The 20,726-nt window shown below is 44.9% G+C and overlaps 1 protein-coding gene and 1 long non-coding RNA gene across 4 annotated transcripts in view; one reads left to right on the top strand and one right to left on the bottom strand.

Moving 5' to 3' along the window:
* OSBP2 (oxysterol binding protein 2) overlaps window positions 1-20,726 on the bottom strand; it is a 160,356-nt gene that overhangs the window by 105,147 nt on the left and 34,483 nt on the right. The window lies entirely within an intron of this gene.
* On the top strand, window positions 1,204-9,006 carry LOC116571424. Its single transcript, XR_004277884.1, has 3 exons — window positions 1,204-1,379; window positions 7,374-7,588; window positions 8,919-9,006. It is a non-coding gene; the product is annotated as an uncharacterized LOC116571424 (long non-coding RNA).

A 20,726-nucleotide genomic window follows, 5' to 3' on the forward strand; every position in this document is an offset into this window, starting at 1 on the left:
CAGACCCAAGGCCTCTTGTCAGGAAGAAAAAAGGCTGCGCCTACACCTGGAAGACAGGGGCCAAGAACTCGGATACGAATGCACCTGGTGCTCACCCTAACGGCCTCTTTTGTCTCTCTATATCCAGTGCATTAAATAATTACACGGGAGTAAATTAGAATTAAATCCCCATTCAACGGAAACCATGAAATTTAGAAATGGGGGAAGCCAGCCCGCTGTGGCAAGGAATCCAGGGAGTCTGAACAGATGACATTTCTTAACCTGAGATCCACGGAGGGCCAGCATGAACTCTTTATGGAACACCTATTAAAAGTGGGGTCCCCGGGCACCACATGACCATCACGTCAGAATCTTGGTGGTCCTCCCCTAAGACTTTTTAATGTGCTCATCCCAGGGGACTTCATGCCCACCTACCAGAGTTAAAGAGAAGTTATTCAGGGTTTTCTTTTGTGTGTGTCTTGTTGAACCAATGCCAGTCTATATTTTACTAACTTAATAAGCTCACAAGAGACCTCATTACACCTTCTGGCCAGCTAGGCAGATGGGATCTTCCTCTTTGGGACTGAAGGATCTGAGAGCTAATAGCTTGAGCGGGCTACCTTTTCCCTTTGTGCTGAGAAGGGTACAGCCCTGTCCCCACCTAGCCTCTAGGGACTGAAGACAGAGGAGGTGGCCACAGAAGAACCTACTACAGATTTAGTACGCGCAGGCATTCTCCGAGCGCTAAGGGACAACTCCCCCACAACGCGTAAGGAACTCCACATTTCAGGAAGCCATGCCTTCAAATGGGAAGAGAAGAGCATTGAGTGGACCAAGGAGAGACCCGCATTTCTCCAGGGTCCTTGCATCTCCAGGCACAAAGGCAGCAGGTATTCCAGGAGCTGTTTACAGAACCAGAACAAATCCACCTTCCCCAGGAATTTATTTCCAGCTCTGGGAACCACAGCCAACAGGGACAGAGGGAAAGCCTTTGAAGTCCTACCTTTTAGAGGATTTTCATTTCGGAGCAATTGGATGGCAGGCTGCCCAGATGCTCTGTAGGGTCAACCCCTAGGGCGACCGGCCACCCAAAACCCCCTGACCCCCTGCTCAAATGCCAGCCTTGGTTGTTCTAAGGGCAGAATCTGGGCTGCCTGGGATAATTCGGAGCACAGGGCTGTGATGTCAGAATAGGGCTATGACATCAATGTGAGAGTAGGCCAGTCTGGGGAAGCAGGGCAGAAGATAGGGAGCTCCTAAAGGCCGGGATCAGTCCCCCTGCAAGTAAGGCCAAGAGAGAGAGAGGTGTCTGGCTCTGCGTTCACTTCTTATAGCCTCTCAGAGCCCCACTGGGATGTAGACCCGCAGAGCTTCTGAAAATGATTCACTAGTACTGAGAGGTAAGTTGCAGGCCTGCCAACCTGTCTCTGCTTCCTTAAGATTTTAGGAACAAAGAAAATGAACAACCATCCTCTAGCTCCCCCCTGTGTCAAGTGAAAAAATACGCACTATTTTCTGACTGGGAGGTTCAACCTTGGGCCCTACCCAGGGAGTCAGGGGGACAGTTCCCAAGCAGGTTGATGGTCAAGATCCCCCAGGATACAGTCAAATACAGAGACATAAAATGCAGGACAATCTTTACATTTGAACTCCAGATACATAATAAATAAATTTTGGTATATGTCTGCACTATTACATGGGACATACTGATATTAAAACATTATTGCTATGAACTTGAAGTTCACATTAAACTGGGTAACCTGTATTTCTATTTGCAAAATCTAGCACTTGTACCTAAGGAGGTATTTTTTTGTTGTTGTTGTTTTTTAATGCAGGTGCCCTTCCCCACCCGCCCACCGCCCCACCCCACCCAGTACTGCTCCCATTCATTCAGATTTATCAGGGCAGGGAGACCTGGGAACCTATATTACTTTAAAGCTGCTGTAAAGTTAAAATGGCTATTATCAATAATTACATCTAATTGTTCTTGAGCATTTGTCAAATCAAGTGCTAAATTATTTCTCATGCATTCTCTAAGTTAATCTTAGAGGTTATTACCTCTAAGAGGTGGGTCTGTTATTAAGCCCACATTACATTGGAGAGAATGAGGGCAAAGACAGCAAGCAACTTGCCCAAGATCACACAGCAGGTATGGATTGAACCCAGGGAAGCTTGCTTCCACTGGCCTAGGAATCTTGGAACTGCAAGGACCCTGACAAATGGGAATCTGAGGCTCTGAGACAAATGGGAATCTGAGGCTCTGAGAAGTCCATATTCACACTAAGCACTAGCTACTGGGCCCTAGGAGCTAAGCCAAGATGCAGAGAGCAAGCACCTAGCCCAGGCAAGGAGCTGGCTCAGGGAAGTTTCCAGAATGGCTCCCTTCTGGAAGGAGAAGAAGACCTAAGGAAAAACAGGGTGTGGGAAAGGGGTGGGTGCTTGGGAAGAGGGGTTGCAGGTAAGAGGTTCAGCGTGCCTTGGCAGAAGGACAGTGTGCTGATGAGGAGAGGGGAAGCCGGGTAGATCTGGAGGGCAGGGGAAAGTGCAAGAAGGAATGTGAGTCAAAATTGCCTTTTGTTTTCAAATTAACTTACAGCAAATTTTACTTTCTTGTTGTACAGTCCTATGCATTTTAACACATGTATAGCTTCATAGCACACCTCCACTGGGACACAGAGCAGCTTCATCACCCTCTAAACACTTCCTCATGCTATAATTTTGTACCACACCCTCCCTCCACCCCTCACGCCTGGCAATCCCTGATCTGGCCTTCATCTCTAGAGTTTTTGCCTTTTCCAGAATGTTAGATAAATGGAGTCATATGACTTTTCGAGAACGGCTTCTTTCACTTGGCATAATCCCTTTGAGGTTCATCCAAGTTGCTGTATGTATGGGTCACTCATTCATTGTCATTGCTGAGTGGTTCTTCATTGTGTTGTGGACCAGTTTGCTCAGCTGGTGACACTTGGTTAGTTTCCAGTACTTTGCCATTAAGACCAATGCTGCAGGGGTGCCTGGGTGGCTCAGTTGGTTAAGCCTCTGCCTTCAGCTTAGCTCATGATCCTGGAGTCCTGGGATCGAGTCCCGCTTCCGGCTCCCTGATCCTCAGGAAGCCTCCTTCTCTCTCTCCTTCTGCTGTTCCTCACTACTTGTGTTCTCCCTCTGTCTCTGTCAAATAAATAAATAAAATCTTTAAAAAAAAAAAAAAAAAGGCCAAAGCTGCTCTGAACATTTGGGAGCAGGCTGTTGTGTGAACTTGTTTCTATTTCTCTGGGATAAAGGTGCACAGTTGTGACTGCTGGGTCATGTGGTCCTTGCATGTTTAGTATTGTCAGAAACTGCCGAACTATTTCCAGGGTTGCTGCACCATTTTATGTTCCCACCAGCCGTGTATAGGACAGATCCTTGCCGGCATTTGGTATCATCACTATTTTTTATTTCAGCTGTTCTAATAAGTGTGTAGTAATCACTCATAATGATCTTAATTTGCATTTCTCTAATAGCTAATGATAATGATCACCTTTTCATGTACTTATTTGCAGCCTGTATCTTCACTTCAGTGAATTATCTGTTTGTTTCTTTCCCCATTTATATTTAGATTGTCCTTTTATTGTTGAGTTTTTGCATTTCATTACATATTTGCAAATATTTTCTCCCGGCCTGTACTTTGCCTTTTCATCCTTTTGATAGGGTCTTTTGCAATGCCAAAGTCTTCAAATTTTAAGTCCCAATTTATTAATGTTTTCTCTTATGGAGTGTGCTTCTCATATCTTAGACATGTCTTAGAACACTTCATCTAGCGCTAGGTCCCAAAAGTATCCTAAATTTTCTTCTAAAAGTTTTATAGTTTTACATTTAAATCCGTGCTCCATTTTGAATTAATTTTTGTATACCATTTGATGCTTAGGTTGAAGTGGTTTGTTTGTTTGTTTGTTTGTCTATGGACGTCCAAAGACTCCAGCATCAAGGTACTTTGTCAAAAAGTCAGTTTGGTGTATCTGTGTTTATTTTTGGTTATTCTGTTAAATTGATTTATAGGCCTCTGTTCCTCCACCAACATCATGTAGCCTTTATTACTCTAGCTATACAGTAAGTCTTAGCATCAGGTAAAGTGATTTCTTCCACTTTATTCTTTTTCAAAACTGCTTTAGCCATTCAAGTTCCTTTGTGTTTCTATATAAAATTTAGAGTAAGTGGGCGCCTGGGTGGCTCAGTGGGTTAAGCCGCTGCTTTCGGCTCAGGTCATGATCTCAGGGTCCTGGGATCAAGTCCCGCATCGGGCTCTCTGCTCAGTGGGGAGCCTGCTTCCTCCTCTCTCTCTCTCTCTCTGCCTACTTGTGATCTCTGTCAAATAAATAAATAAAATCTTAAAAAAAAATTTAGAGTAAGCTATAAAACATCTTGCTAAGATTTTCATTAAACATGTAGATAAATTCTGGGAAAGCTGACATCTTTATTATGTTGAGTCTCTCGGCCCATGGACATGGTATGTCTCTCCATTTCTTCAGATAGTGAATTTCTTTTCATCAACAATTTGTAATTTTTAGCATACAGATCCTGGATGAAATTTGTTAGATTTATATTGAAGTATTTCATTTTGAGGAAGCAGAGTAAAAGCTTCACATTCTTTATGAAATTCAATTTATCAATTTTCTTCATTAATGGATTATGCTTTTGATGTCATATTTAAGAACTCTTTTCTTAACCTTGGGTCACAAAAGTATTCTATGTTTTCTTTTAAAGGTGTTATAGTTTTGTGTTTTATATTTTGAGTTAGCTTTTGCCAGCACAACACTATCTTCATTACGGCTTCTTTATAATGTCTTAACTTTGGATAATTACTCCAACTTTATCCCTTTTTTTCAAAATTGTTTTAGCTATTCTAGTTCATTTGTCTTTCTATATAAATTTATAATAAGCTTGTATACATTGAAAAAAAATGTCTTGCTACAGGATTTTTATTGGAATTGCATTAAATCCATTGACCATTTTGAAAGAACTGACATCCTTACTCTGTTGAGTCTTCTGATCCATGGTCTTTTATCTGAATTTTATAGTTTTCAACATACAGATGCTATATAAGTTTTGTGATATTTATACTTCAGATTTCATGGGGGTACTTTACAAATATATATTTTTAAATTTTGGTTTCTAAAGGCTCACTGCAGGCACACAGAAATACGACTGGTCTTTGGGATGCCTGGGTAGCTCAGTTGGTTGAGTGTCTGCCTTCAGCTCAGGTCATGGTCCTCAGGTTCTGGGATGGAGTGCCTCGTCGCGTTCCCCACTCAGTGGGGAGTCTGCTCTCCCTCTGCCCCCCTCCCACTCATACTCACTCTCTCAAGTTTTTTTTTTTTCTTTAAAGAAATATGACTGGTCTTTGTGTATTGATCTTGTATCCTGTAACTTTGCTAACTCACTTATTCTGAGAGTCAATTTCATAGAGTCTTCTACATAGCCATCATGTCATTTGCAAATAGGGATAAGTTTTTGTTTCTTCTTTTCTAATCTGAATGCCTTTGGTTTCTTTTTCTTACGTTATTATGCTATCTAGGACTTCTAGTTTGAGGATGAATATGAGTTGTGAGAATGGACTTCCTTGCCTTGTTGATGATCCTAGGTGTCTTTCACCACTAAAGTTCTTAAACAAGTGGAAAAATTCCTTCACTTGGAAGAATTCCCAGTTTTCTGAACGTTTGTATTTGTTTATATATTTTTTATTTATTTTTTAAGATTTACTTATTTGACTGAGAGAGCACAAGCAGGAGGAGCAGCAAAGGGAGAAGCAGGCTCCCCGGAGCAAGGGGCCCAATGTGGGGCTCGATGTGGGGCTCAATGTGGGCCTTGATCCCGGGACTCTGGGATCGTGACCAGAGCCAAAGGCAGATACTTAACCAACTGAACCACCCAGGCATATCTGCTGAACGTTTTTACCATGAATGATACTGAAATTTTTTCAAGCGTTTTTTCTGCATCAATTGACATGATCATGTAGTTTTTATTTAGACCATTAATACGGTGATTCCACTGATTGCTTTTCAAATACTGAACCTACATTGCACAACTAGTATGAATTCCACTCGATCATGGTGTATTATTCTACTTATATATTGCTGTATTCAAGCTACTAATAGTTAGTTGAGGACTCTTTCGTCTATGCTCATGAGAAATATTGGTCTTAATTTTTCTCTTCTTGTACTAGCTTTGTTCTGTTTGCTATCAGGGGAATGCACTGGGAAGTGTTTCTTCATTTTTTATTTTCTGGAAGAGGTTGTGTGCAAATGGTGTTATTACTTCTTCAAATGTTTGGTAGAATTCACCAATGAAATCACCTGAGCCTGAATATTTCTTCTTCTTCTTTTCTCTCTCTCTTTTTTTTTTTGCAGGGTTTTAAACAATGAATACAATTTCTTTAATGATATAGGATTATTCAGGTTATATACTTGATCTTCGGTGCATTTTGGAGTTTATGACTTTTGAAGAATCCATTTATTTCATCTAAGTTGTCAGAATTGTGGGTAGAGTTACTTGTAGCATTCCCTTATTATTATTTTATGTCCATGGAATTTATACTGCTAATTGCTTCTTTCATTCCTTCATTTCATTCCTGATGTGGGTACTCTGATATTTTCATTTTAGCAGGCAATTGACCTAGTTGGGTTCAAGCCACAAGTTCTGACCAACCTTCCCCTGGTGATGGTTTCATTACCAGTTCCCTTTCCAATGCCTTTGCAGTGCTACATGAATCTCTCCCTCATATGTGCCAGTCAGTGGCCATCGGGACCTTGAAGTTCATGTGGCTTTTAGTTCAGTTCTCCAAGTATGCAGTTTAGGATCTGATTCATGCACGTGCAGCTTGGACGTGAACCTAGCAGTTCATAAACAACTTCACAGGGTCACTTTCCCAAGCTCCTCTCTGCGATATCTTGGTATTTTCCAGTTCCCAAGGGCTCCTTCTTTCTGTCCTCTGGCCCAAGACTGGGCTTTATTTACTAATCTCCACTGCCCATTTCCCATCATTGCACACACATCTGGGGCCAAGTGTGGGAAGAGAAAGAGAATAATGCAACAGGGGTTCTCATTCACCTCCTTGGGACCACAGCTCTTTCTCCTGGAGGGGAGGGTTTCCCTCAAAGCTTTAAGCACCTGCAGCCCCTCACGGCTACTATCATTGCCAAGAGAACTTCCTGCTCCTTGGGCCTGAACAAGAAGGCTTGTCCTGGAGCTCTCTCTGCCTTCTCTCTCATGGGTCCCCCCCAAGTCCAGACTGGAAGGAAAGAAGTTGTAAACTTACCACCTGTTCATTGTTACTTCAGATTATGGTCTCCTCCACTCTACTTGTGGCTATTTAATGTCCAGGGTGCTTACATAGCTGCCCCACGCATTCTGTGCAGGTTTTCTAGATGCACAAAGTGAAGTGCTCTCACTTCATCCTCCTGAGGACTAGAATCAAGCTGAATTGCCATTTAGAAGACTCATCTGGCTATTGAGGAGTCTCTAATGGAAGACTTTGGAGTCCTGAATCTGGGAGGCCATACAGATGAAGGGCAGCAGGCAGATGCAAGACTGCTCGGGGCTGGGACTCTCGGGATCGCATGACAGCTGAGAGGTGAAGGAGGGCAGGACACTGGGGTTTACAACTGGTCCCACTTCCACATCTGGAAGGTCACCTAAGACTACCACGAGGGTGATTTTGAGGCAGTGGGCAGTGGGTCAGGAGGAACAGGGGAGACAGGAGACAGGAGAATAGCTGCAGAACCAGGTCCCCCTGGAATCACACAGCGGTGGATGCCTGGAGGTGGCTAAGTCTGAGGTGGTCCCGAAGGTTGAGTGTGTTGTTCTATGGAATGAGAAGGAGGCAAGGTGCTTTGCTGGGGTAATGAGGGTATGTAGAGTGGCAAGGACTTCAAGAGCCACTGGAAGATAGGAAAGTAAGCTGTCAGGGGACCCACACTGGGGGGACAGACACTGATAAAGGCCCAGCAGAAGCCCTAGGTTTGAGGGTGTGCTGATTTCTGTGGTTGAGAGAGGTTGCCCCCAGAACTTGGCTGTGTGTCATACGTACCTTGGCTCAGTGAAGGGGCCCTACTTCCTGCCTGAAGGCAGAATGTGCAGAACTGAAGGGTCATTACCAAAAGAGCGACAGCCTCCCTACTGTCAAATGAGCAGCCATCACACTCCAGTTGCTGAGCTAAGCAGTTTGTAATATGATTTAATTTATTCCTCTCGACAACTTTAAGAGGTCTTTATCAATAAACACACTTTCAGGGTAAGGAAACAGAGACACAGAGTGGTCAAGCGACTTAGCTGAAGTAACCCAGCTAGTGAATGGCACAGCTGGGATTCAAGCCCAGGGCTGTCTGGTTCCCAGGCTGCCCCATGGGTTGGCGGAGGACATGTGGGTGTGATGGAAGCTGGGCAATCAGGCGAGGGAGGAAGACCCCTCTCAGTAGTGATTGGGGGACAGATACTGGGCCCAGTCAAGCAAGGGAGAATAAGAAAAGGGAAGGCAGCTGCTAGAGGAGGAGCCAGAGGTCTAGAAGTGTACTGAGAGGGTAAGTGCTGTGGCAGCCAAAAAGGAGTCAGACTCTGACTTCAAATTACTGAGCCAGCGCCCCAGGATCCAGAGGGAGCTCTGTGGAGAAGGCAGATGGGATCTGTGATACCAAGGCACAGCTGAAGACACAAGGGTGTGCCGGCCAGAGGACAAGACCCTGGAACTTGGGGACAAGCTCCACCGCTGAGGGCCCTGGTGAAACTGAGGGCTGAGATGATGGGAAGCAATCCCAGCAGGGGCACCAAGATGCCAAGATTTGGATGAATGAGCGGGGAGGAGGCAAATGCTGGAGATGGGCATGACCCTGGCCTGGTCACTGGCCCCTCTCCGGGGGCTACCTAGATGTAAATCCATTCTCCTGATTGTGTTCTTCTCCCCAAAGGTACCACATTCTGATGACCCCACAGGGACCTTTTTAAAAAGACAAGTGATGGGCACCTCGGTGGCTCAGTCTCTGGGCGTCTGTCTTCGGCTCAGGTCATGATCCTGACCAGGGTCCTGGGATCGACTCGCGCATCGGGCTCCCTGCTCTGCGGGAAATTTGCTTCTCCCTCTCCCACTCCCCTGTTTGTTTTCCTTCTCTCACTGTGTCTCTCTCTGTCAAATAAAGAAATAAAATATAAATTAAAAAAAAAAAAAAAAGACAAGCGAGTGAGCAAAGGCACACATGCAAGCCGCCCCAGCACGCACAACACAATCTCAGAAGGGCTTTCATCCAGCCACCAGATGGCAGCTGCAGACATCAGATAAAGCCTTCCATTGTCAAACGAGGCCCACATTTCAGAAGCTGCTGAAAGAGTAAGTCATCCAGTCCCGGGACCGCTTGTCTCCTTATCAAAATATCAGAAGACTCCATGTACTTCCTCACACAGATTCGTCTAATAACACAAGAGGAAAATCTTGTAAATCTGAGACGAAGGAAAGACTGTCCTGAAAGGCCGGTGGGCTCTGCTCTTTCTGGTGACATGAGTCCCTGCCCATCTCCATCTCTGCTGGAAGTTCCCCTGATGAGCTTCCCCAGACTTCACCTGAGGCCCCAGTGACCAGCCTCCTAGAGCTCTGCGCTCTGGCTGTTCTCGGGATCCCCGGGCCTGGCACACTGCCTGGAGCAGAAAGCATGACCATTCAATGGCTGTGGTTTACACAGGTATAGACGTTGTCTCCAGAGTTCCATGGCAGCTGGGCAGAGGCCCACGGGAGGACACAAGCAGGATGATCACAGCTTGGGTTTGGCAGGTCGGTTGTACTAAAAGGTCAAGAAGCCAAGAAGGGCCTGGCAAGGTCAAGAAGCCAAGAAGGGCCTGGCAAGGTAGGGGCCACACAGGAGACCCATGGGGAAGGCTGCACAGTGGGAGGCTGGATGGACAGAAAAAAACAGAGGTCAAGGACCTTCAGGAGCTTGAAGGCAGATGTGGGGACGATCAGTGATGGGGGGAACAAGACGTAGTTAGCAATGGCAATACGTCAGTGGAAGGCTTCCTAGAGGTGGGAACTGACAGAGGGGACAGCCTTAGGAGATGAACAAAGATGATGCCAGGGCTGGACAGGTCATCTAGACCCTCCCCCCACCCCTCTTCCAGTGAAGTGGCAGGAGGTCAGAGGTGAGTAGCAGGAGACCTGCAGAACAGCTCCAGGTAAAAGAGTCAGCCATACCTGGGGCTGGTGAGCACCAGAGGCAGGCTTCCATGAGGGAGGCTGAAAGAAAGCTTCCAAGAAAGAACTAAGGACAGGGGAAGGGGAGCAGGGCTGGCCACAAAACAGGTCAGGGTGTGAGTGAGGAGCAGGGGGAGAAGTCTAGGGAGGGAGGAGCCACGTGGCCTAGAGTCCACGAGGGGCAGGGGTCAAAGTACACCATCATGGTGGACCCCACATCCATGCCTGCTGTTGCTCTCAGTTCCAGTGAGAATGTTCTTGAATGGCCCTGTCCCATAATCCCTTCTTCCACTGTTCTGTTGTGGAAGGCCCTTCAACCTGCCCCCTCTGATGGGGGTGCTCAGCCTACCCCCCCCATCCCATGTCCTCTGCCCCCTCCTTGTGGGAGTACTGGCCTGAGGTGGGTGGCTGCTGGGTCCACCGCCAGGTCCCTTTTCCCACATTGGGTTCTGGGTAGGTATCCCTGTGTCCTGGGCCTCAGGGACACCTCAGGCGTAGCTCATCTCTTCCTCCGGAGGGTCAGGGGCACCCAGCAGCCTACTCTCAATCCACACCAGAGAGCTCCTCCAAGGCTGGGTCCAGGCCTGGGCCTGTTCATCTCAGTTCCCCACGCACAGCTCAGTCCCGGGGACACAGAAGGATACGAATCAAGAGCCCTTGGTGACAAATGCATGCACTTTACTCTTTTAAGGAACATCTCGGCTTCAAGCAACCTCACATTGCTGGACTGCTTGCTTGCTTTCACAGAAAAGGAGCCTGGTGTCAACAATAAAAAGCACCATAAACGGAGGGAGCATTAACTGAACAAACATCATCTAGGGAGTCTGAGCTCCCGCTGCGTACTTGGAGAAGCCCGACCAATTTTTGGCTGAAGTCCATTTTCTTTAGTGATTATTTACAAAAAGGTTAAAAGAAAAATCTTTTTTCCCCCACATAGCGGAAAGAAAGAATCGACAACTATGTCAGTGTCATTTTTGTAAGGGCTCTGTGCTTCTGATCTCTCGAGGCCTATTCAACATGACATAATTCAGTGTAATGAATAAGGATAAGTAAACTCAAACAAGGAACCCCAAACACATAGGCAGGAGGAAATCTGGGGGTCTTCACTAAGCAAAACAGGGAATACAAATTGACTGGAGAAAAGATCATTGGGTTATAGGGATCTGACAGGACATGGTGCCTCACTGCTTTCAAATCATCATAATTTGAAATAATGTGTAAGCAATTCCCTTCCCTTTGAAGGGGTGCAGGCAAATCAGCCCTTCTGGGGGATGAGCCCAATGGCAGCTGTTAAGCAAACCCCTTCTCAAAGGGGTCGAATTAACTAAAGTCCTCAAACCATTAGATACAAGGTCCTTGGGCCAAAAGTAGGTCCTTCTGCTGTGTGGGGGCTTCTGCTGCTGACCGAAGGGGCTTGGGCCTCCCGGGACAGGCTGAGGGATTCTGTGCTCTGGCTGCTGAACCAGTCAGCCCTTCTGGCTACTGTCCTCCCTCCAGGAGCCCAGCCACATGGAGGCCCTAGCTCCAGATCTTGGGCCACCCCTACCAGATTGACCTCCAACCTCCCTTTGGGGACTGCTGGGCTGAGGGAGGATGCAGCCGGAATGCACACAGCATCCCCCAGCCTCAGAGAACCCCCAGGGTCCCTGAATACATCTGTTCCTTTGCTCCAGCCATTCCCATCCCCACCGCCTGGACAGTCTTCCTTCTTCCCTGCACACCCCCACCTCCATCTCCATATTTCAAACCCTTCCTGTCCCTCCAAAACCCACCTCAGCTCTCCGCTCCTACAAGCAGCCTTCCCTGACGACGTTCCCCTCTCCCACCCACCCCAGCGGCGACAGCCTCCTACCTTACACTGCGATAATTCGCCTGCAAATCTCTCTAACCTCCGTGGGAACTGTCACGCCTCGTTCGTGAAGTTTGAGTTCATGTAGGACTATGCCATTTGAATGACGTTCGTTCCCTCTGAAAGGTTAATATACAAGAGCACATACTGTGCAGAGGTCTACTGGGGGTGATGTTTTAATCTAATAAAAACTACTGTGGCCTGGAGATAGGTGGTTCCTTCTTTTGGCCCATTTCAGACAACAAGCAAGTTAAGGCCACAAATATAAAACTGGCAAGCTCAAAAGGCCAAGTTTCAGGTGTCTAAGGGGCAAGAGAGCAGGGACAGACACGGGCTGCTGAGGGCTGGGCTCCAAGAATGTGTCCAGGTCCTGGGCTTGGCAGAAGGCCCACAGCTGGGGCAGAGCCACTGTCCCAGCACCCAGAGTCCTGATTGACACAGAACCTCCCCCAAGATGACCATGACTCATCCCTCTCCACCCACCAGTGGCATGTCCCCAGCCGAGGGGAGAGCAGCTCTTCCCAGGGATGCAGACCTCTGCAGCTGCTGTGCCGCATTTCAGGGAAATATGTGTCGGTGGAGGTAGGTTGTTTTAAAAGTGAAAGCATTTCTTCCCTTCATTGTTCAAACACCCTGGGTGCTTGACCTTCTGCGGATGATTCTGTCCTATCCTCTGCTATGAGCTGTGGGCAGGATGATTTATGAGTGCTGGGCCGCACTCCCTGACCACAGTGCTGGGATGAATGGAATTGGTCGCCCACAGCACTACACACTTCCCATATATTATCCTGTAATGCTTCTGGTTCCTGAGCAGGGGTGCTGAAGATGAGGAATCTGGAGCTCGAGAAATATTCACTCGTTCGACTGAGGCCCCAGAGCTGTCTGGAGCTCAGTGAGAAGCCTCACTAACCATCCATTTTGTAGGTAAAGAGACAGAGATCCCCAAAGACACATGACTTGTCCAAGGTCAGAACTGACCCTCTTCGGCTCAGCACCTGGCCCATAGTACCACAGAACATTCTACCAATTTGGAAAGTGAATGGCAAAAGAAACACAGCTTCTTTTTCCTCTTGAAGGACCCTTGGGACCTCCACCCCCAGCTCAGCTCTCTGCTGCAACTGTCCATCAGGTCCCTACCATCTCCCTCCCTTTTGGAGTATGCTGGGTTTTTTCTTAGCCTCAGAAGAAATCAGTCTCATCTCTTCCATTGCTGGTCCTGCTGTGTCTCCCAATGCCACAAAAAAAGAAGAAGAAAAGACCAAAACAAAAAAACAGGTCTGCATTCTCATTCATATTCTCTGACTCTTCAAACTTTCAATATGAGCCGTCTCTGCCTGGTCTTCCTTTCTCCACATTAAATGTCATGAGTTCCCTCATCTGCTCCAGTGGTGACAGACATAGAGAAACCACGGCACCCCAAGCCTCCTCTCCAAGGACAATTCAAGCACAGACAAGGGTGTCTTGGTGGCTGTGCACACTAACCCCACAACAAACCCTCACTACACCGACCCCAGTGCCAAGTCCAGGGCTGGGCCCAGAGGTCACCATGGAAATAAGACAACACAGGATCTCTCTGCCCTGAAGGAACTAAGGTTTTATGAAAGAGATGGCAGTAAGTAACTAAACAAGCCAGTCCGCTAATGAGGGCTGATCACAGGGAATAAAATAAGGATGCTACCATGGAGCTGTTTTAGGAGAAGCACCAGAAAAGCCAAGAGTAGGAGCTGGTGTGTTCTAGGCAGAGAGGAGATGCCAGCAAGTACAAAGGTCCTGAGGCAGAAGCTGAAGATGGTGAGCAGGGAGAGAGTGAGGGAAGAAGGCCATAGATTGTCATGCAAGTTAAGGAGCTTGGATTTTACCCTGAGAGCACTGGCAAGCCACCTGAGATGGTGTGTGTGTCTGTGTGTGTCTGTGTGTGTGAGTGTGTGTGTGTGTGTTAAAATACTCATAAAATTTAACATGTTAACCATTTTCAGTGTGTAATTCAGTGCTATTCAGTACATTCACAATGCGCAACCATCATCTCTACCTCCTCAACACTTTTGTGACCCAAAAAGAAACCCTGTACCCACTAAGCAGACACTTCTCATCCTCTCTCCCCAGCCCCTGGCAACTACTCCTTTGCTGTCAGTCTCTCTGGATTTGCCTAGTCTGGACATTTCATATACGTAGAATCATATAACATGTGGCCTCTGTATCTGGCCTCTTTTACAAAATGTGTTTTTAAGGTTCATCCATGGAATAACATGTATCAGTACTTCATTCCTTTTTGTTGCTCAGTAATATTCCATTGTGTGGCTGTACCACATCCGTTCATCCATTCACCTCATGGTGGACACTAGGACTGGGTTCACCTTTTGGCTCCTGTGGATAATGGATGCTATGAACATTCCCATACAAGTTTTTGTTTGAACACCTGCTTTCAATTCTTTGGGGTGTATACCTCAGAGTGGATTTGCTAGGGTCCTATGAGTGATTATATGTTTAACTTAGAAAGCCCTAAAACATTTTCCACAGCAGCTGCACCATTTTACCTTCCTACTGGCAATGTTTGCGGATTCTAATCTTCCACATCCCTAACAACACTTACTTTCCTTTGTTGTCTTTTCTTGATTTTTGTTTTGATAGTTGCCATCCTAATGGGTATGAAGTGGTGTCTTGTGGTTCTGATTGTAACAATGCTGATTATCTTTTCACATGTTTAGTAGCCATTCGGATATCTTATTTGAAGAAATACCTATTCAAGTACTCTATCCATTTATTTCCTGCATTCTAGACTCATCTAAAACTTGTCTTGCAAATATTCTCTCCCATTCTGTGGATTGTCTTATCTCTTTCTTGGTAAGTGTCCTTAGGTGTGCAAAAGTTTAAAATTTTGATAAAGTCTAATTCATGTATTTTTTTGTCTTTGGCTGCTTATGCTTTTGGTGTCATATCTAAAATGCCATTGCCAAACTCAAGGTCATCAATTTTTACTTCTTTTTTTTTCTTAGAGCATTATGGTTTTAACTCTTACATTTAGGTCTTTGATGCATTTGACTTAAAAAAATATCTTATTTATTTGACAGAGAGATCACAAGCAGGCAGAGAGGCAGGCAGAGAGAGGGGAGGAAGCAGGCTCCCTGCTGAGAAGAGAGCAGAGAGAACAGAGCAGAGCACTTGTTTTTCTATGTTCTATTTCACTTATCTCATTTATCTCTCTGCTGAGCAGAGAGCGTGATGCGGGGCTTGATCCCAGGACCCCGGATCATGACCTGCGCCAAAGGCAGAGGCTTAACCCACTGAGCCACCCAGGTGCCCCTCTTTGATGAATTTGAGTAAGTTTTTGTATATGGTGTCAGGTAGAGGTCTAACTTCATTATTTTACTTGTGGACACCCAGTCTTCTCAGCACCATTTGTGGAAGAGACTATCCTTTTCCTATTGAATGACCTTGGTACCCTTGTTGAAAATCCATTGCCCATATTTCTAGACTCTCAATTTTATTTCACTGATCTTCAAGTCTACCCTTAGGTCAGTACCATACTGTTTTGACTGTTGTAGTTTTTTCCTTAAAGATTTATTTATTTTTTTTTAGAGAGAGAGCATGCTGAGGGAGGGGCAGAGGGAAAGGGAGAGAGAAACTCAAGCAGACTCTATGCTGAGTGTGGAGCCTGACGTGGGGCTCAATCTCACAATTCTGAGATCTTGTGATGCTGAGATGAACACCGGAGCCAAAACCAAGAGTTGGATGCTTAACTGACTGTGCCACCCAGGTGCCCCTTTTGATTGTTGTAGCTTTATAGTATGTTTTGAATTGGAAAGAGTTCTCTAACTTTGTCTTCTTTTTCAAGATTGTTTTGGCTATTTTAGGTTCTCTGGGATGGTTTTTTCTACTTCCAAGAAAAAAGGCCATTGGAATTTTGATATGGATTTTACTGAATCTATACATTGCTTTGGGCAGTACTGCCATATTAATAATATTAAGTCTTCCAATCCATGAACACATCATTCCATTTATTTAGGTCTTCTTTAATTTCTTCTGCAATTTTTTTAATTTAGTTTCCAGTGAACATCTCATCTTTTTGGTTAAATTTAGTCCTCAGTATTTTATGATCTGTAAGTTCGTTGATCTGGTGCCCTACAGCTTTGCTGAATTTGTGTATTAGCTTTAATAGTTGTGTGTGTGTGTGTGTGTGTGTGTGTGTGTGTGTGTGTGTGTGTGTGTATTCTTGGAGATTTTCTATACGTAGGACTGAGTCATCTGCTAATAGGAAGTTTTACTGCATCCTTTCCAATTTTCCTTTTTATTTCCTTTTCTTGTCTAGAACTTCCAGTACAATGGAGAAGAGCCATGGTGAAAATAGGTATCCTTATCTTGTTCCTGATCTTAGGGGAAAACATTCAGTTTTTTACCACTGAATATGATGTTAGTTGTGGGTTTTTCATAAATGCCCTTTATCATGTTGAGGAAGTTACCTCCTAGTCTGACTTTGCTGATGTTTTTATCATAAAATGGTGTTGGATTTTGTCAAATCCTTTTTCTGCAACAGTTGAGATAATCATGTGAAGCTTTTTTTCCTTCAGTCAATGTATTGTATTGTACTGATTGGTTTCTTACATTGAACTGCTCTTGCATTCCTGGAATAAATCCCACTTGGTCATGGTGTATAATCCTTTTGATATGCTGTTGGATTTTGTTTGCTTATATTGTGTTGAGGAATTTTACATCTATTATTCGTAAGGGGTAATAGTTGATAGTTTTCTTCTCTTGTGATGTCTTTGTTTGGCTTTGGTATGGGGCCAGGCTCACAGAGTAAGTTAGAAAGTGTTTCCCTCCTCTTCATTTTTTGGAAGTTTGAGAAGTATTGGTATTAATTCTTCTTTAAATGTTTAGTAGAATTCACCAGTGAAACCATCTGGTCCTGGACTTTTCTTTGTTGGAAACTTTTTGAGGACTGATTCAATCTCTCTTTTTTTTTTTTTTTTAAGATTTTATTTGTTTATTTGACAGACAGAGATCACAAGTAGGCAGAGAGGCAGGCAGAGAGAGAGAGGAGGAAGCAGGCTCCCTGCTGAGCAGAGAGCCCGATGCGGGGCTCAATCCCAGGACCCTGGGATCATGACCTGAGCCGAAGGCAGAGGCTTTAACCCACTGAGACACCCAGGCGCCCCAACTGATTCAATCTCTTTACTTACTATTTTCTATTTCTTCTTTAGTCGGTTTTGGTAACCTGTGTGTTTTTAAGAATTTGTCCATTTCATCTACTTTGTCTAATTTGTTGGCATACAATTGCTCATAGTATTGTTTGATAATCCTTCTGTTTCTGTGAGGTCAGTATGTCCTTATAATGAAAATGTCCTCATTTTCATTTCTGATTTTAGTAATTTGAGTTTTTTCTCTTTTATTCCTAATCAGTCTAGTGAAAGGTATGCAAATTTTGCTGATTGTTTCAAAAACCAACTTTCGGGGGAACCCTCCTAAACTGTTGGTGGGAATGCAAGCTGGTGCAGCCACTCTGGAAAAGAGCATGGAGGTTCCTCAAAAAGTTGAAAATAGAGCTACCCTACGACCCAGCAATCACAGTACTGGGTATTTACCCTAAAGACACAAATGCAGTGATTTGAAGGGGCATGTGCACCCGAATGTTTATAGCAGCAATGTCCACAATAGCCAAACTATGGAAAGAACCTAGATGTCCATACATACAATGGAACACTATGCAGCTATTAAAAGAAATGAAATCTTGCATTTGCAGCGACATGGATGGAACTAGAGGGTATTATGTTGAGTGAAATAAGTCAATCAGAGAAAGATAATTATCATATGATCTCTCTGATATGAGGAATTTACGAGGCACAGTGGGAGTTGTGGGGATAAGGAAGGAAGAAATGAAACAAGATGGGATCAGGAGGGAAACACACCATAAGAGACTCTTAATCTCACAAAACGAACTGAGGGTTGCTGGGGGGGGTGGTTGGGTTATGGACTTGGGGGAGCATATGTGCTACGGTGAGTGCTGTGAAGTGTGTAAAATTGGCAATTCACAGACCTGCACCCCTGGAGCTAATAATACATTATATGTTAATAAAAAATAAAAAATAAAAAACTTTCAGTTTCACTGATTTTTCTCTATTGTTTTTCTATTCTCTATTTCATTTATCTCAACTCTGATATTTATTTCCTTCCTTCTCCTAGCTTTGGCTTAGTTTGTTCTTAATCCAGTTCCTTAAGATGGAAGGTTTGGTTACTGATTTGAGATTTTCTGTCTTTTTAAAATGTATATTTGAGTGCTCACTTCGGCAGCACATACACTAAACTGTGTATTGGATAGCTATAAATTTCCCTCTGAGCACTGCTTTTGCTGTATCCTCTAAATTTTGGTATGTTGTGTTTTCATTTTCATTCATCTCTAAGTGTTTTCTAATTTCTCTTGTGATTTCATCTTTGAATCATAGGTTGTTCAAGAGAGTTTTGTTTAATTTCTACATATTTGTGAATTTTCTCATGTTTCTTCTGTAATTATCTCTAGCTTCATTTCACTATAGCTTGAAAAGACACTTCTAGGATTTCAGTCTTCTTAAATCTATTGAGACTTGTTCTGTAGCCTGACATTTAGTGTATTGTGGAGAATTTTTTGCATCCACTTGAGAAGAACGTATGTCTTCTGCTTTGTTGGGTGAGTGTCCTGTGCATGTCTGTTAAGTCTAGTTGGTTTGTAGAATCCAAGAGTTGTAAGCAGTGCAGTTATATGATTAAATTCCCATTTTTTAATAAGTCATTCTGCTTGTGGTTTGGAGAACTGACTGGAGAGGAAGAGATTGTTGCCGACCTCCAGATGAGAAGGGATGGTGCCTGGACTAGGGGGTGGCAGAAAAGCTAGAGAGTAGCAGATGTTTTCAAGCAAGTAGAGGCAGGAAGTAGGCTTCCTGCTAGATGAGAGATGGTCCACAGTCTAAAAGGAATAGATGGGTCCTGGGATGACCTGCAGGGGATCTACCTGGAGTGCCCTTGACCTAGCTTGGTCACTACCAGCCAGAGTCAAGGAGAACCACACCAGATTGCCTTCCCTCCTTCAGGATTACCTGAAACTGACTCCAGGTGAAAGTCGCAAACCACAACTCTCCAACATCAGCCTGAGAATGGTGGGAGAAGGCTGTTGTCTTGCAGAGAATGCTACCACAAGACTTATTTTTTAGGAAATAATCAACCTTTCTATAAAAAGCACGGTACCTTCCTAAAGACTTCTCCTTCACATACAGTAGTTCGTTTATGTTTCAAAATACCCAGAGAGGAATCCTACCATTTCTCATCAACATATAGCAAGTGCTATTTTAAACTATACCTGAATATTTGTCCTTTGTCCTTAGCTGGGAGGCTAACCCCTGGGTAACAAAAGACATATACTGTGTTGTCAGCCCCTGACTATGCCAAGGGGTATGAAATGAAGGAAGGTGAGTCTGAGGTAACTCCCTCTGGGGGTCCCAACCTCTCCTAGAAGAAGTCCAGGCTTAGCAATTTCTAGCACTCCCAGCTGAGTTAACAAGCAGTCACCACAGTGGCTTTCCAAAGACCTCCGAACAGAAAGCATGAGTGTTACTTGGGGTCTCAGCATAGCCTTTGCCTAAGATGGCCCCAACATCCTCCTTCACTGGGAAATGGAGTGATACCCGGGGGACCCCCTGCCAAGCTCAGCATCACTGTTGACACACCAGAGTCACACAAATGCTGAGCCCAAGGAATAGTCACCAGGTGCCTGGGGGGTGGAGGGTGGAATCCATGCTCCAAATGTGTGAGACCAGAAGAGAAGATCAGACTCATGTTCAATGACCTTGCATTTGCACTGAGAAGCTAGTACTGGGAGAGACCCCACCACAACAAGCCTAGGGATGGGGCATGGTGACTGATATCACAGCCCCTCTCACCCTGCTTTATGCTAGAGCTCCTTCCCCACAACTCAGTGTCTCCCTAACCAGCCTGTGACTCGTTCTCACCTGGAGCCCTGCCTCCCTAAAAGAAGCCCATACACATCTAAAGAAAGACGCACCATTTTGTGTTAACTTCAGAAGAATCACAGTTTCCCAATCTCTCCTCATCATGTGTGTAGACCTAGTTTTCACTCATCTGAAACATGTGCTATCACTCTCGGTGGACAAGACTATGGAAAGCAGAAGTTCCCGCACCAGCTACAGGGATCTGAGAGCACAACCCCTATGGAAGGCAGCTTGACAATCTCTCAGAATTACAAAGACACACTCGTGTTGGCCCGGCAACCCCACCCCCTGGAACGGATACTTCATTTATACTTCTGCAAATGTGAAATGGAAGTGCAAGGTTACTCACTCCAGCACAGTGTGTCATAACAAGATAAACAACTTAAGTGTTCAACAACAGGCTTTGGATTCAGTAAACTATGATACATCCGTGTAACCAAGGGCTAGACTATTGTAAAAACAAGGAGGAAGCTTCTTATGTGCTGATAGGGAAAAAAAATTCCAAGATCTATTGCTAAATGGAAAGAAAGCAAGGTGGAAGACTGCATTTAGTTTAAAATAAGAACCAATTTTGGGGCACTTGGGTGGCTCGGTTAAATGACTGCCTTCGGCTCAGCTCATGATCCTGGATCCCAGGATCAAGTCCCACATCGGGCTCCCTGCTCTCGTGCTCTCTCTCTCTCATTCTCTCTCTCTCTCTCAAATAAATAAAACC

The sequence above is a fragment of the Mustela erminea genome, chromosome 13, assembly GCF_009829155.1.
Source record: "Mustela erminea isolate mMusErm1 chromosome 13, mMusErm1.Pri, whole genome shotgun sequence".
Taxonomy (NCBI): Eukaryota; Metazoa; Chordata; class Mammalia; order Carnivora; family Mustelidae; genus Mustela; species Mustela erminea.